Source organism: Notothenia coriiceps, unplaced genomic scaffold, assembly GCF_000735185.1.
Source record: "Notothenia coriiceps isolate Sejong01 unplaced genomic scaffold, NC01 NC01_scaffold00016490, whole genome shotgun sequence".
NCBI classification, from domain to species: domain Eukaryota; kingdom Metazoa; phylum Chordata; class Actinopteri; order Perciformes; family Nototheniidae; genus Notothenia; species Notothenia coriiceps.
This window is the reverse complement of record NW_011349191.1, coordinates 1-5415: the sequence shown is the minus strand read 5'-3', so window position 1 is coordinate 5415 and position 5415 is coordinate 1. Positions and strand designations below refer to the sequence as shown.

General features: G+C 39.6%; 1 long non-coding RNA gene across 1 annotated transcript; it reads left to right on the top strand.

Moving 5' to 3' along the window:
• Positions 1-285: 285 nt before the first annotated feature.
• LOC104949558 (uncharacterized) lies at positions 286-4082 on the top strand. Its single transcript, XR_798813.1, has 3 exons — positions 286-315; positions 2047-2058; positions 3898-4082. It is a non-coding gene; the product is annotated as an uncharacterized lncRNA (long non-coding RNA).
• The last annotated feature ends 1333 nt before the right edge of the window (positions 4083-5415 follow it).

The following is a 5415-nucleotide window of genomic DNA, read 5'->3' as shown; positions in this document are numbered from 1 at the left end:
TCTCTCTCTCTACCTGTCTCTCTCTCTCTTCACCTGTCTGTCTGTCTGTCTCTCTCTCTCTTCACCTGTCTGTCTGTCTGTCTCTCTCTCTCTACCTGTCTCTCTGTCTCTTCACCTGTCTGTCTCTCTCTCTCTCTACCTGTCTCTCTCTCTCTTCACCTGTCTGTCTGTCTCTCTCTCTCTACCTGTCTCTCTGTCTCTTCACCTGTCTGTCTCTCTCTCTCTCTCTACACCTGTCTCTCTCTCTCTTCACCTGTCTCTCTCTCCGCTGCTTCGTCCTGACGGCAGATCCCTTCGTGCCGACGGCCATCCTGGGTGAGACACTTTTTCCTTTTCCTTTTCTCTTAACAGCCTGCTCAGGTAGACAGACAGGAAGTAGACAGACAGACAGACAGACAGACAGACAGACAGGTGAGGAGAGAGAGACAGGTGAGGAGAGACAGACAGGTGAGAGGATGGAGAGAATGAGAAAGAGAGAGAGAGTGATATTTGGCTTCCATCCATCCCTGCTTGCTTTTATTTTATTTTATTTATTATTATCAGTATATATTTTCCCCTTTTTAATTTATTAATGATTCGTTTTTTTTATTTAAAATGTGATATTAAGTTAGTTTATCTATTTTCTTTATTATTAATTTTATTATGATTATTAAACTAATTTGTATTTTTTTATGTTTTATTTTCTCTTTGGTTATTAACCTGTTTATTTCGGGGCTTGTTTGTTGTTTGATTTTGAAAAAACAACGGTGGGCTTCACTCCATCCCCGCTTCACAACATTCCTGCGTGTCGTGTTGACGTCACGTCTGTGTGTGACCTCCGACCTCTGACCTCTGCATGGACACAACACTGGACTGTGGGGGAAGACTAAACATTACAAAACATTACAAAACAAATAAAAACCATCAATAGAAAATCAAGATAGCATGCTAAGCTAACTAGCCTCCGTGGTCCATTCAGTATATCTGTGACCGGCTGCATTTAGCATATTAAGTAGCTAGCCGGTAGGTCAGGTTTCCCTTAATAATGTACCTTGGAAATACTTTAAAAGAGTCTACCAATCCTCTTCTTAGTATATTTAATAAAATAACCGATTTAAAACCACAAAAAAGTACGCTAAGGCCAATCTTTCTATATATATCTAGTTTTTTGTCTGTTAAACAGCAGGATTTGTTGCGTTTTTTCTCGCTACGCACTTCGTTTTGTGTTAAAAAAAACTAAAATATGCAATCTTCTTTAACTTCCTAAGAAACCAATACATCTCTATCTTCATTTATAATCAGTATACAGAGATGTTATACAAATATTGATGACCCATTGTTCCCAAAAACACCAACAATACCAAGAATGTAACGCTTGTCCGACTGCCCATTTGTGCGACCACCAGAAAATAATTTGAGAATTTTTCAAAAGAGTTTTACAACATTTTGACTCTGACTTTTCAGAATTTCTTTGGAAATATTTTGTCGTAAACATCCTCATAATAACCTCTAGTGTTTAGTGAGGTCTCTATAATGTTATTTTTTTAAGTTCCCACATGATTGAGGAACATTATCAACGGGTTTCCAGAACTTTTTTCAGAGTCTTTCCATACATTTATTTTTTTGGACGGGCCTTCAGAATAAAAGTAGTTTTTTCAGGCAAATGGGCAGTCGGAAAAAAGGGCAGTCGGATTATTTTGGGGGCTGCAGTCGTATTCGTAGTCTGCTTCCAATTTAGGCTAAACTCGGAAGCTAACCGTTACCCTAAATGTGCAGCTAGGCTAGTTTAACGTCCAAGTCGAAGGCAGGGGAAATCAAACTGTCGCATAAATTCCTGTTTCTCCTCTCTCCTCAGGCGAGCTAAGGGATGCTAGCCGAGGCTACGAGTCCTACAGGCTAGGGTACAGTTAGCCAGGTTAGCTTAGCCACCAGCTGTTCAAATAGAGCAGTGCTAGGAGCTACTTCCTGTTTGATTCATGCTAGCTGTGTGTAGCCCAGGCTAAAGCTAAAGTTGTTGCTTAAACCCTGTCTCCTCTCTCTTCTTCTTCTATCTTTCTCTGTGTAAAGTGCCCATTAATGGTAAGTTGCTAAATTTGGGGCTAAGGGGGGGCTCATGTTGGGGGGGTCACCACTGCGCATGAACCCCCGCTGTGATGTCATAAGTTAGCCTCATTCACACCCAATCACCTCCATTTCACCTCCGACCAATCAGGTGTCAGCCCCGCCCACCTCCCTCTCTTTCTGATTGATTTTTTTTCGTTGTTGTGGTCGTTCTCCGCCGTCCAATCACAATCCACTGCCTCCATCTCCATCACATCTCCTCCATGATTGGTTGGGCTGTTTGGGATAGAGAGCTTCTGATTGGTCAGTCAGCCCCAGGCTAGCCAATAAGAGCAGAGAGAGACAGAGTAGAGGAAGTGATGTTAAAAATGTTGGTCAGAGTCGTGGTCGGTTTTCAGAGGTTTGTTTTGTTCCCGGACTCTGAACTCTGCTCTTTCCACACTGCAGCAACAAGACCCTGGACCACAACCAGATCAATACCTCGCTGTATGGGTCCGGACCAGTCCTAACACTAGAACTGCAATTATAGAAAAATAACAACCATATATCTCAATAACCGTTAAAGCCATTTTCCGTATGTTATCTGGAGATTTGCTGTTTCCCACTCGTTTAACTCAAATTAAAGTGAATATATTTTGAATTTTAAAGACCGTCGACTTTGAGACACAACTCCTTTTTGTTTTATTGATTTCTGTTCTTTAGTTTCTGCAGCAGTGTGAAAAGAAAGCAGAGCCAATCACCATCCTCCCTCCCGTCATGTGATTGGACGTCACGTGTCACATGTCTGTGTTGGGGACCAAATAATCTTTATACTATCATTTAAATGACAAATTCTTGTTGATTTCTACTTATTGTTATTTTTTATTTATCATTATTATTTCTATATATTTCCCTTTTTAATGAATGGACTTTGTTTTAATTTTTTAGTTAAAATAAAAAATAATTATTTTCTATTTTACATTTTATTTTGATTATTATTATTTATATATATTTTCCCCATTTTAGTTGGTTATTATTTTCTCTCTTTTTCTCTCTTATTGGTTATTTACCTGTTTATTTTATTTATTTCGGGGCTTGATTGTTGTCCAACCTGAGAGTGAGTCTGCCATCCGTCCCTTCTCATCCGTGCATCACATAATGTTACTGTGTTATGGACCACATCATGTTTATAATATAATGTTTATCACAACAATAAAATAGTTTATCTTGATTTTTATTTATTTATCATTATTATTATTGTTTAATATTTTCCATGCCATCCGTCATTTTCTCTGTTCCTGTTACGTGTGCACAGACTACATCCTCAGTGTGATGACCTCCCTCTTCTTATCTTATCTTACTTACCTGGCCCTTAGCATGGCTCTTAAATGTGCACATGACTTGCCACTTGTAACATCTTGACCTGGGACTTGTTAATCCTGATTCTGGTCTTATTGGTCAAACCCTGCCCCTTAGCGTGGGTCTTACAATTCCACATGATTTGGGACCCGTAGCGTCTTGAATTGGGACTTGTTAATCCTGATTTTGGTCCTTAACGTGGCTCTTACATTTGCACCTGACTTGTAGGTCCTCAAACGATCTTGACTCAAACCGTAACCAAGGACTTGTTAGTCTTGGTTTTGCACTTTACCTGGGACTTGTCTTGTTACTTGACTTTGGTCTTGACTTAAATCTTAACCTACGATTTGATGGTCTTAGATTGGCCCTTAACCTGGGACTTGTTATACCTGATTCTGGTCTTATTGGTCAAAACCTGCCCCTTAGCGTGGGTCTTAAATGTGCACATGACTGTAGGATCTCACTAAGATCCTGTCTTGGGACTTGACTTTGGTCCTTGTTATGTTCTCTTGTCTGCAGACGACAGCCACACGATGACCAGTGAGACCAGCAGCCTGGTTCAGTCGCACTATAAGCAGCGAGAGTCAGAGAGAGAGGCGTTGCCCTATCAGACGGGACAGCTGCACCCCGCCATCAGGGTGGCTGACCTCCTGCAGCACATCACTCAGATGAAGTGTGCCGAGGGGTACGGCTTTAAAGAGGAGTACGAGGTGAGCACACACACACACACACACACACACACACACACACACACACACACACACACACACACACACACACACACACACTTCTATAAATGATTACGGGGGCTCCATATAACTTTCTTTTTTTTACACAGCAACCATTTTTGAAAAATTGGCAACCCATTCATTTTGTCTTTAAAGCATCACTGCATTAGATACACTATTAAGTGTGATGACAGTTTCAGCAAATCACAACCAGCGACATCAGATATATAAAGATTAGCCAATGAGAGCGCAGGATACAACTTTTTCAACGAACAATAATTATTATAAATACACACAAAACACAATTTTTTGTTTTGTAAATGTCAGAAAACAGAAACTGGTGCATCATCAGTTAATCAATGAATCGTTACAGCATGAAGCAGCGTGTGTGTGTGTGTGTGTGTGTGTGTGTGTGTGTGTGTGTGTGTGTGTGTGTGTGTGTGTGTGTGTGTGTGTGTGTGTGTGTGTGTGTGTGTGTGTGTGTGTGGGCTTCTCCCCAATATAATTAAACTAGATGGCATAAAAACATAATTTTATGTCTATCTAATTACATTTTTGGGATATTTTCATTTCTAATTAAGTGTTTCCTCTCCTCTCAGGGATACCACCGACCCAATCACTATATCGCCACCCAAGGTAAGCCCTGAAAACACACTTTCAATATACTTTAATTACACCTATAATAATAAGTACTGTGTGTGTGATGTTCTGTGGGTAAATAATACATTTTTTTATATTTTGGCAATGAAATTCTACATTTTTTCAATTATTTCTAAAAATATTCAATCTTTATATCTCACAGAATTAAGACTTTTTTCTCATAATGAACTCCAAAATATTCAGACCTTTCTATGTAAATATTACCATTTTCTCTGTGTATATATTCAGAGTTTTTGGTCTATATTTATTTTGCAATGTTTCAACTGTTTCTCAAGATGTTTTAACGTCTTCTCAAAATGCAGATATTTTTTTCTGTACATCTTTAAACTTTTTTAAAATAAAAATAAATGGGAAAGCAGGGTGAAGATTAAGACATGCTTATATGGGTTACCATCCCCCAACGCATCATGGTAGTTGCAGTACCAAAGCCCTTTAATTACCACCTCACCCCTGCGCCTTTTAGTAACAGCCTGCAGTTACCACCACCAACCACAGGTGGCGCTCAATAACCCACAACTCAAATCTGAAGAAATGAAAAATAACAGTTTAAGTTTTAAATCTAACTTTCAGATACCTGCAGACAAACCCCCACACACACACATACACACACACACACACACACACACACACACACACACACACACACACA